This window comes from Hyla sarda, chromosome 1 (assembly GCF_029499605.1).
Source record: "Hyla sarda isolate aHylSar1 chromosome 1, aHylSar1.hap1, whole genome shotgun sequence".
In the NCBI taxonomy this organism is placed as follows: domain Eukaryota; kingdom Metazoa; phylum Chordata; class Amphibia; order Anura; family Hylidae; genus Hyla; species Hyla sarda.
The window spans coordinates 250,763,483-250,775,573 of NC_079189.1; the positions used below are offsets into that span (position 1 = coordinate 250,763,483).

The following is a 12,091-nucleotide window of genomic DNA, read 5'->3' on the forward strand; positions in this document are numbered from 1 at the left end:
CACTTGACGCCCACACATGGGGTATTTCCATACTCAGAAGAGATGTGTTATAAATTTGGGGGGGGCATTTTCTCTTATTACCCCTTGTAAAAGTGTAAAATTTGGGGGGAAAACTGCATTTTAGTGAAAAAATAATAATTTACACATCCAACTTGAATGAAAAGTCTTCAAACACCTGTGGGGTGTAAAGGCTCACTGTACCTCTTCTTACATTCCTTGAGGGGTGTAGTTTCCAAAAGAGTATCCCATTATTTTTTTGCTTTTTCTGCTGCCATAGGGGCTTCCTAAATGCGACATGCCCCCCAAAAACAATTTCATCTTTCCAAAAGCCAAAGTTTGAATCCTTCTCTTCTGAGTAGAGATGAGCGAACTTTTGAAAAATTCCATTCAGCCAATTCGCCGAATTTTCCCCAAAAAATTTTTTTGGGTCGAATTTATTTGCGGCGAATCTATATTTCTGGCCTACAGAGAGCCTCAATAGGGGTGTAGAACACTTTGCTGTGTTCTAACACGCAAATGGAGTGTGCTGGGGTAGAGAAATAATACTGTTATTCAGTATGACCTGCAGATTACAGGCATCGCTATTAGAATCACTGCCGCAGAGCGCCACAATGACAGAGCCTGGAGATGTCATCAGTATGAGGAGACCATATAGTGGCTGAATGACACAGCGGGGAGGTGTTGGCAGCATGAGGAGACCATATAGTTGCTGAATGACACAGCCTGGAGCTGGCAGCAGCATGAGTAGACACTAGGATTCACAATCCCTAAGATTAAAAGATGAATTTAGAAATTTCAATTGAAGATTTATGGTAGCTAGTGATACCATAAAAAAATATTTAGGCCCAGGGCCAGCAGCATCAGAAAATCATATATTGGCTGAATGACACAGCCTGGAGGTGGCTGAAGCATGAAGAGACCATATAGTGGATGAATGACACAGCCTGGAGTTGGCTGAAGCATGAGGAGACCATATAGTGTCTGAATGGCACATCCTAGAGTTGCAATTTAAGATATTTAAATAGAAATTTAAGATTTAGAAATTGAAATTGAGGATTTTGAAATTGAAGATTTATGGTAGCTAGTGCCACCATAAAAAAAATATTTAGGCCCAGGGCCAGCAGCATCAGAAAACCATATATTGGCTGAATGACACAGCCTGGAGGTGGCTGAAGCATGAAGAGACCATATAGTGGATGAATGTCACAGCCTGGAGTTGGCAGAAGCATGAGGAGACCATATAGTGTCTGAATGGCACATCCTAGACCATTGCAATTTAAGATATTTAAATAGAAATTTAAGATTTAGAAATTGAAATTGAGGATTTTGAAATAGAAATTTTAACTCCCAAGTTTAGTGTCCCAGGCCCAGGCTTGTGTGTGCAAAGGACCAAATATAACAAGAAGTCACATGTCACATGGCAGCACAATGACAGAGCCTGGTGACATCAGTATGAGGAGACCATATAGTGGCTGAATGAGTGCCTGGAGTTTGTGGCAGCATGGGGAGACCATATAGTGTCTGAATCGCACAGCCTGGAGTTGGCTGAAGCATAAGGAGACCATATAGTGTCTGAATGGCACAGCCTGGCAGCAGCTGAAGCATGAGGAGACCATATAGTGTCTGAATGGCACAGCCTGGAGGTGGCTGAAGCATGAGGAGACCATATAGTGGCTAAATGACACAGCGTGGAGGTGTTGGCAGCATAAGGAGACCATATAGTTGCTGAATGACACAGCCTTGAGCTGGCAGCAGCATGAGTAGACACTAGGGCTTCACAATCCCTAAGATTAAAAGCTGACACAGCCTGGAGGTGGCTGAAGCATGAGGAGACCATATAGTGGCTGAATGACACAGCCTGGAGTTGGCAGAAGCATGAGGAGACCATTGAAATTTAAGATTTTTAAATAGAAATTTAAGATATTGAAATTGAGGATTTTGAAATTGAAATTTTACCTCCCAAGTTGTAGTGTCCTGGGCTCCGGTGTGGGTACAAATGACCAAATATAACAAGGAGTCACATGTCACATGGCAGCACAATGACAGAGCCTGGAGGTGACATCAGCATGAGGAGACCATATAGTGGCTGAATCAGTGCCTGGAGTTTGTGGCAGCATGAGGAGACCATATAGTGTCTGAATGGCATAGCCTGGAGTTGGCTGAAGCATGGGGAGACCATATAGTGTCTGAATGGCACAGCCTGGAGGTAGCTGAAGCATGAGGAGACCATATAGTTTCTGAATGGCACCGCCTGGAGGTGGCTGAAGCATGAGGAGACAATATAGTATCTGAATGGCACAGCCTGGAGGTGGCTGAAGCCTGAGGAGACCATATAGGGGCTAAATGACACAGTGTGGAGGTGTTGGCAGCATGAGGAGACCATATAGTTGCTGAATGACTCAGCCTTGAGCTTGCAGTAGCAGGAGTAGACACTAGGGCTTCACAATCCCTAAATCCCCAAAAATATGAATTTTGACATTTTAATTGAAGATTTATGTTAGCTAGTGCTACCATAAAAATTTTTAGGCCCAGGGCCAGCAGCATCAGTAAACCATATATTGGCTGAATGACACAGCCTGGAGGTGGCTGAAGCATGAGGAGACTATATAGTGGCTGAATGACACAGCCTGGAGTTGGCAGAAGCATTAAAATTTAAGATTTTTCAATAGAAATTTAAGAAATTGAAGTTGAGGATTTTGAAATTGAAAATCGTTTAGTGTCCCAGGCCATGGCATGTGAGTACAAAGGACCAAATATAACAAGGAGTCACATGGCAACACAGTGACAGAGCCTGGAGATGACATCAGTATGAGGAGACCATATAGTGGCTTATGAGTGCCTGGAATTTGTGGCAGCATGGGGAGACCATATAGTGTCTGAATGGCACAGCTTGTTGTTGGCTAAAGCATGAGGAGACCATATAGTGTCTGAATGGCACAGCCTGGAGTTGGCAGAAGCATGAGGAGACCATTGAAATTTAAGATTTTTAAATTAAAATTTAAGATTTTGAAATAGAAATTTTAACTCCCAAGTTTTAGTGTCCCGGGCTCCGGCGTGTGGGTGTAAAGGCCCAAATTTACCAAGGAGTCACATGGCAGCACAATGAGAGAGCCTTGAGGTGGCAGCAGCAGCATTAGGGCCTTGCCAACTGAGGGTTAGGTCTGAGGAACCCACCGAATGTTGACTGGGGGTGTCAGATGTCACTTGGGATGATGTGGATGACCGAGTGAATCGATCAATCACGACTGCTGGGTTGCTAGTCGAGACACGACTGCTAGCTTACACCAGGAGCTCAGACCTCTCGCTGAGACTCCGGCTGCCACACGCCCCTACTCTGCTGCGACCTCTACCTGCGCCTGATGAATATAGGCCTCTGCCACTCCACTATGCATGTCCTGGCACTACTCTGCCTGACATACTTATTGCGTATATCAGGGGAGTACAATACGCTTCACTACGCTTAAAACAGTATTTGTCTAGAAAAGCATCAGGTGTGTACTATTGGCTGTCCTTTCACAGTATATTGGCCCTTGACAGATTAACAGGTACAAAATAGTACTTAGATGTGGGTATGTGGTATGCACTTATGTGCTACAGTATGCTTAAAAATACTTATTTTTACCTGTGTCCGAGATTACAAAATTCCTTTGTAATCAGAAATTTTCAGAATACCACCTGACATTCAAAATAAGAAAATGATACATACATTCTCTGAAGAAAAGAATCCTTTATTAGATGACAATATGAGTATTGTATGTTCCAGTGACACAACTTAATTCTGCAACTGAAGAACCACAACGAAGAATGAACGACTTAAAGCCTACTGGAACTGAGGGACTTCAAAATGGTAAATCTACCACCTGGGATAGTCAGTCAAATCCAACAGCCGGTGGTCAGTACCCACAGTTCCCTGTTTCTGCTACTCCTTGGCAATATTCCTTTTATTACTGGTATCAACATGGCAATAATGCTGGTAGAGTAACTCAAGGATACCCACATGTTTCCTACAATACACAGTCAATTAATCCAGATTCAAGCACAGATGTATTCAGTTTTTGCCCCCTTTGTTGCCAATTTGCCATACAATTATGCAGATCCATCCTGATCTTCAAATCAGAATCCAGTGCCAAATCCATACTTTTATAGATCTACTGGAAATACAGGCTGGCCATGGAGTTCTTGGCAATAATGAAGAAAACACGATGAAAGATAAAAGAAGATGAAAAGATGAAACAAGACAATGATCTCTGGATTCAATATCTGAATTTTTAATTGCAGTTGATTACTTGCAGTAGTACTATTTATGCCAATGACATTTGTAGTTTTTGGCACATTTCTTAACTGTGCTAACTTTTTTGTATATTTTTGCATTACATTATCTAAAGTTAACATGTCTCATCAGTATTTCAATTTTATAAACAAAATACTTATTTTTATATATTCAGGGCACTTGCTTAAAGTGTCTATAACTATTTTATATATTTGTTTGTTAGGAGTCACAATATATAATTGTGTTGTTTTGTAATTGTTATTTATATATGAAAGATTTTGTGATTTAAATAATTATGTGTTTGCTGTCTTGTATTAGAAAACTGAATTGACACTTTTCAGTTCTTAAGTGAAAAATTAAGTCAGCACCCTTATCATCTGTTGAGCAGCAATTAAAAAGTGAAATGGTTAGTTTAAAAAAAAATGCCCTTTGAAAAAATTTGGGGGTTTGGTGTTCCCCAACAAAGGGGGGGGGGGGGGGGAATACGTATTTTTGCACAACACCAGAAGTACACATTTACTATGTAATAAACCCAAAATTGCACTCTCTCACAGACTATTAGGAATGGACTGCTGGGTATGTATTCTACCATCTACAGACGAGTATAACCAGCAGACCATTTGTTGTGGAACAAAGAGGGCAGAAAAATGTGCTACAGTACACTTAAAAAACGTAATGGAGTAAAACACTGGCCAATGATTAGTTTTGCCTGGACTTTCACAGTATCTAGGCCCTTGACAGATTAACAGGTACAAAATAGTACACCACTTATATGTAAGTATGTGGTATGCACTTATGAGGGCAGAAAAATGTGCTACAGTACGCTTAAAATAACGTATTTTAGTAAAACACCAACCAATGATTACTTTTCCTGGACTTTCACAGTATCTAGGCCCTTGACAGATTAACAGGTACAAAATAGTACACTACTTAGATGTAGGTATGTGGTATGCACTTATGAGGGCAGAAAAATGCGCTACAGTACGCTTAATAAACTTATTGGTGTAAAACACCAACCGGTAATTACTTTTGGCTGTCCTTTCACAGTATCTAGGCCCTTGACAGATTAACAGGTACAAAATAGTACACCACTTAGATGTACATATGTGGTATGCACTTATGAGGGCAGAAAAATGTGCTACAGTACGCTTAAAATAACGTATTTTAGTAAAACACCAACCAATGATTACTTTTACCTGGACTTTCACAGTATCTAGACCCTTGACAGATTAACAGGTACAAAGTAGTACACCCCTTAGATGTAGGTATGTGGCATGCACTTATGAGGGCAGAAAAATGCGCTACAGTACGCAAAAAAATAAAAAAAAATTTGCCCACAGCACCAGCAGTACACAACAATGCTGGAGCACACAGTCACTGTGTACTAAACCCAACATTGCAAAAAGACTCTCAAATACTATTAGGAATGGACTGCTGGGTATGGATTATGCCATCTACAGACTAGTATAACAAGCAGACCAGTTGTTATGGAACAAAGACACAGATTTGCCCTAAAAAATTATTTTGCCCTCCTGTGAAAACGTTTCTGCAGATGAGGCAACACACAGCTCTCTACCCCTCTCTGTAATACGTTGCTGTTCACATTGACTGCAGTAAGAATTAATTTCTGTGCAAATTTGCTTTGCTGTGTGTCCTACAGGAGGCTGAGGTGACTAAGAGGTGAAATACTGCTGCAACAAGCTTTTCTGTGCAACACACACACACACAGATGTCCGTCCTATCTTTATGCAGTGTAATGGATGATATGACGAGGCGCAAAATGGCTGCCGAATATATAGGGCTGTGACATCACAGAGGTGACAGGCTGCTTACAGGATGCATCTTGCATGTGATAAAGGGTCATCCCGCCTACTTCCTGCCTTGCCTCCCCACCTTCCCAGCGTTCCTTGCCCCATGTACTGACATGTGGATCCGCCATTTTAGATGCCCTGGAGCCTGGACCACAGTAAATGCAGTTTAAAGAAGTGATTTGCATTATAGAATCGCGGCGATATTCGCATTTGTTGCAAATCGAATATTTCATGAAATTCGTAATGAATTCGGGTTCGTCAGCTTTGATTCTCTAATCTCTGCTTCTGAGCATTGTAGTGCGCCCGCAGTGCACTTGACATCCACACATGTGGTATTTCCATACTCAAAAGAGATGGGGTTACAAATTTGGGGGGGGCATTTTCTCCTATTACCCCTTGTAAAAAAAATTTCATTTACACATCCAACATCCAACTAAAAGTCATCAAACACCTTTGGGGTGTTAAAGCTCACTGTACCCTTTGTTACGTTCCTTGAGGGGTGTAGTTTCCAAAATAGTGTGCCATGTGTTTTTTTTTTTTATTGCTGTTCTGGCACCATAGGGGCTTCCTAAATGCGACATGCCCCCCCAAATTCATTTCAGAAAATCTCACCCATTGTCGCTTCTTCCCTTCTGTGCCCTCTCGTGCACCCACAGAGCACTTAACATCCACATATTAGGTATTTCCTTACTCGGGAGAAATTGAGTTACAAATTCTCTCCTTTTACCCCTTGTAAAAATTCAAAAACATTGCTGCTATTCCTGTGAAACATCTAATGGGTTAACACACTTTTTGAATGTTATTTTGAATACTTTGAGGGGTGTAGTTTTTTTTTCACTGGGATCATTTATGGGGTATTTCTAATATGAAGACCCTTCAAATCTACTTCAAAACTGAACTGGTCCCTGAAAAATTCAGATTTTGAAAATTTTGTGAAAATTTGAAAATTGCTGCTGAACTTTGAAGCCCTCTGATGTCTTCCCAAAGTAAAAGCATGTCAACTTTATGATGCAAACATACAGTAGATATATTGTATATGTGAATCAATATATAATTTATTTGGAATGTCTATTTTCCTTACAAGCAGAGAATTTCAAAGTAAAAAAAAAATGCAACATTTTCAAATTTATTATCAAATTTGGGATTTTTTTTTTATCAAGAAGTGATGCAAGTATCAACGGAAATGTACCACTAACACAACGTAGTATATGTCACACAAAAAATGTGGGAATCAGAATGAAAAGTAAAAGCATCCCGGAGTTATTTATTAAAGTGACAGTGGTCAGATGTGCAAAAAATGCTCGGGTCCTTAACCCCTTTAGGACACATGACGTTCTCATACGTCTCCATTTCCGAGTCCTTAAGGACACATGACGTATGAGAACGTCATGTGTTTTACCGGCCCCCCGCAACCATCTGGAGCGGAGCCGGTCCCCGATGCCTGCTGAAATCGTTCAGCAGGCATCGGGGCATATCGCCCAGGGGGGTCATTATGACCCCCCATGTCGGCGATGGCCGCAGATCGCTGGACAATTCAGTCCAGCGATCTGCGGCGGATTCCGGGTCAATCGGGTCTCCAGTGACCCGGTGACCCGGAATTATTGGCTGATCGGGGCCGTCAGAGACGGCCCCGATCAGCCAGAGCCAGCAGGGGTGAGGTGGCACTGGTGCCACCTCACGATCGCCCTGATTCGTCGGCCGGATTACCGGCCGACCAATCAGGGCGCCTGCTACGAGTGTCACTCCCGCAACCCACTCCGCCCCTCTTCCGGAGGACGTGAGCGGGTGCGGGAAGACGACCCCCGGTGCTGGGGACCCCGATCCCCGGCGTCCCTGTTGGGATCGGGGCCCCAGGAGCAGCGGCAGCGGCGGAGACGACGAGGGACTGACCTGTGCGGCGAGGTTCGTTGGAGGTGAGTGAAAGCCTCCTGCTGTTGCTTAGCAACAGCTCCCAGCATGCAAAAAGGGCATGCTGGGAGCTGTAGTTATGCAACAGCAGGAGGCAGACCACCACAACTCCCAGCATGCCCTTATGGGCATGCTGGGACTTGTAGTTTTGCAACAGCTGGAGGCACATTCTTTCTATGGAAAAGTGTACCTTCAGCTGTTGTGTAACTACAACTCCCAGCTTGCACAATCAGCTAAAGTGCATGCTGGTAGTTGTAGTGGTGCATCTGGTGGTTGCATAACTACAACTCCCAGCATGCCCGTTGGCTGTCGGTGACTGCTGAGAGTTGTAGTTTTGCAACAGCTGAAGGCACACTGAGTTAAGTAGTAAACCAGTGTGTCTCCAGCTGTTGCATAACTACAATCCCCAGCATCCCCAGCCAAAGTAGTATGCCTCCAGCTGTTGCATAACTACAACACCCAGCATGCCCTTCCGCTGTCCGTACATGCTGGGGGTTGTAGCTTTTGCAACAGCTGAAGGCACACTGGTTGCAAAACACTGAGTTTGTTACCAAACTCGGTGTTTCACAACCAGTGTGCCTCCAGCTGTTGCAAAACTACAACTCCCAGCATGCACTGATAGACCGTACATGCTGGGAGTTGTAGTTTTGCAACAGCTGGATGTTCCCCCCCCCCCCCAATGTGAACGTACAGGGTACACTCACACGGGCGGAGGATTACAGTTAGTATCCGGCTGCAAGTTTGAGGTACGGCAAAATTTCTGCCGCAGCTCAAACTGCCAGCGAGAAACTACTGTGAACCCCCCGCCCGTGCGACTGTACCCTGAAAACACTACACTAACACACAATAAAATAAAAAGTAAAAAACACTACATATACACATACCCCTACACAGCCCCCCTCCCCTCCCCAATAAAAATGAAAAACGTTTGGTACGCCACTGTTTCCAGAACGGAGCCTCCAGCGGTTGCAAAACTACAACTCCCAGCATGCACTGATAGACCGTACATGCTGGGAGTTGTAGTTTTGCAACAGCTGGATGTTCCCCCCCCCCAATGTGAACGTACAGGGTACACTCACATGGGCGGAGGATTACAATAAGTATCCGGCTGCAAGTTTGAGCTGCGTCAAATTTTCTGCCGTAGCTCAAACTGCCAGCGAGAAACTACTGTGAACCCCCCGCCCGTGCGACTGTACCCTAAAAACACTACACTACACTACACTAACACAAAATAAAATAAAAAGTAAAAAACACTACATATACACATACCCCTATACAACCCCCCCCCCCAATAAAAATGAAAAACGTCTGGTACGCCACTGTTTCCAAAACGGAGCCTCCAGCTGTTGCAAAACAACTACTCCCAATATTGCCAGATAGCCGTTGACTGTCCAGGCATGCTGGGAGTTTTACAACAGCTGGAGGCACCCTGTTTGGGAATCACTGGCGTAGAATACCCCTATGTCCACCCCTATGCAAGTCCCTAATTTAGGCCTCAAATGCGCATGGCGCTCTCACTTTGGAGCCCTGTCGTATTTCAAGGCAACAGTTTAGGGCCACATATGGGGTATCGCCGTACTCGGGAGAAATTGGGCTTCAAATTTTGGGGGGTATTTTCTGCTATTACCCTTTTAAAAAATGTAAAATTTTTGGGAAAACAAGCATTTTAGGTAAAAAAAATATATATTTTTTTTACATATGCAAAAGTCGTGAAACACCTGTAGGGTATTAAGGTTCAAATTACCCCTTGTTACGTTCCCCGAGGGGTCTAGTTTCCAAAATAGTATGCCATGTGTTTTTTTTTTGCTGTCCTGGCACCATAGGGGCTTCCTAAATGCGGCATGCCCCCAGAGCAAAATTCGCTTTCAAAAAGCCAAATGTGACTCCTTCTCTTCTGAGACCTGTAGTGCGCCAGCAGAGCACTTTTCACACCCATATGGGGTGTTTTCTGAATCGGGAGAAATTGGGCTTCAAATTTTGGGGGGTATTTTCTGCTATTACCCTTTTTAAAATTGTAAAAATTTTGGGAAACCAAGCATTTTAGGTAAAAAAAAAATATATATTTTTACATATGCAAAAGTCGTGAAACACCTGTAGGGTATTAAGGTTCACATTACCCCTTGTTACGTTCCCCGAGGGGTCTAGTTTCCAAAATGGTATGCCATGTGTTTTTTTTTGCTGTTCTGGCACCATAGGGGCTTCCTAAATGCGGCATGCCCCCAGAGCAAAATTTGCTTTCAAAAAGCCAAATGTGACTCCTTCTCTTCTGAGACCTGTAGTGCACCAGCAGAGCACTTTTCACCCCCATGCGAGGTGTTTTCTGTATCGGGAGAAATTGGGCTTCAAATTTTGGGGGGTATTTTCTGCTATTACCCTTTTTAAAAATGTAAAATTTTTGGGAAACCAAGCATTTTAGGTAAAAAAAATATATATTTTTTTTACATATGCAAAAGTCGTGAATCACCTGTAGGGTATTAAGGTTCACTTTACCCCTTGTTACGTTCCCTGAGGGGTCTAGTTTCCAAAATGGTATGCCATGTGTTTTTTTTTTGCTGTCCTGGCACCAAAGGGGCTTCCTAAATGCGGCATGCCCCCCAAAAACCATTTGTCGCTCCTTCCCTTCTGAGCCCTCTACTGCACCCGCCGAACAATTAACATAGACATATGAGGTATGTGCTTACTCGAGAGAAATTGGGTTTCAAATACAAGTAAAAAATTTTTCCTTTTTATCCCTTGCAAAAATTCAAAAATTGGGTCTACAAGAACATGCGAGTGTAAAAAATGAAGATTTTGAATTTTCTCCTTCACTTTGCTGCTATTCCTGTGAAACACCTAAAGGGTTAATACACTTACTGAATGTTTTTTTGAATACTTTAGGGGGTGTAGTTTTTATAATGGGGTCTTTTATGGGGTATTTCTAATATGAAGACCCTTCAAATCCACTTCAAAACTGAACTGGTCCCTGAAAAATAGTGAGTTTGAAAATTTTGTGAAAAATTTCAAAATTGCTACTGAACTTTGAAGCCCTCTGGTGTCTTCCAAAAGTAAAAACTCATAAATTTTATGATGCAAACATAAAGTAGACATATTGTATATGTGAACCCCAAAAAAATATATTTTGAATATCCATTTTCCTTACAAGCAGAGAGCTTCAAAGTTAGAAAAATGCAAAATTTTCATTTTTTTCATCAAATTTTGGGATTTTTCACCAAGAAAGGATGCAAGTTACCATAACATTTTACCACTAAGTTAAAGTAGAATATGTCACGAAAAAACAATCTCGGAATCAGAATGATAACTAAAAGCATTCCAGAGTTATTAATGTTTAAAGTGACAGTGGTCAGAATTGCAAAAAACGCTCCGGTCCTTAAGGTATAAAATGGCCTGGTCCTTAAGGGGTTAAAGGGGTATTCCAGGAAAAAAATTATGTATATATATATATATATATATATATATATATATATATATATCTCAACTGGCTCCAGAGAGTTAAACAGATTTGTAAATTTGTAAATTACTTCCAATAATTATCAGCTACTGAAGTTGAGTTGTTCTTTTCTGTCTGGCAACAGTGCTCTCTGCTGACATCTCTGTATGTCTTGGGAACTGCACAGAGTAGAAGAGGTTTGCTATGGGGATTTGCTTCTACTCTGGACAGTTCCCGAGACAGGTGTCATCAGAGAGCACTTACACAGAAAAGAACAACTCTACTTCAGCAGCTCATAAGTATTGAAAGGATTAAGATTTTTTTAATAGAAGTAATTTACAAAACTGTTTAACTTTCTGGAGCCAGTTGATGTAAAAAATAAAAAATAAAAATTTTCCCGGATAACCCCTTTAAGGTGAAAATGGGCGGAGTCTTTAAGGGGTTAATCTTATGAACTTTGTTATGATGTTCATCTGTCAGTGATGCCTACTAGTAACCTTTTCTATGATCTAATATAGTAAGAATACCTGGCATTGCCCAGTCTACCAATTTTCTTCTCCATGCCTCACTTGTTTTGTGTTGCCCAAGCATCAGACAGCCTTAAGCTTGTTGAATTCTTGTGCCAACATCAAGTGTTTACTTGTTACTCAAGTGTTTATAAGAGTGCCTTTGTCT

The 12,091-nt window shown here is 42.1% G+C and overlaps 2 protein-coding genes across 2 annotated transcripts in view; one reads left to right on the forward strand and one right to left on the reverse strand.

Annotated features, from left to right (window-relative positions):
* The window catches only part of LOC130367743 (tyrosine-protein kinase ZAP-70), a 318,125-nt gene that overhangs the window by 288,663 nt on the left and 17,371 nt on the right, over positions 1–12,091 (reverse strand). The gene's annotated exons all lie outside the window — the stretch shown is intronic.
* The window catches only part of ADAMTS10 (ADAM metallopeptidase with thrombospondin type 1 motif 10), a 206,800-nt gene that overhangs the window by 88,757 nt on the left and 105,952 nt on the right, over positions 1–12,091 (forward strand). The window lies entirely within an intron of this gene.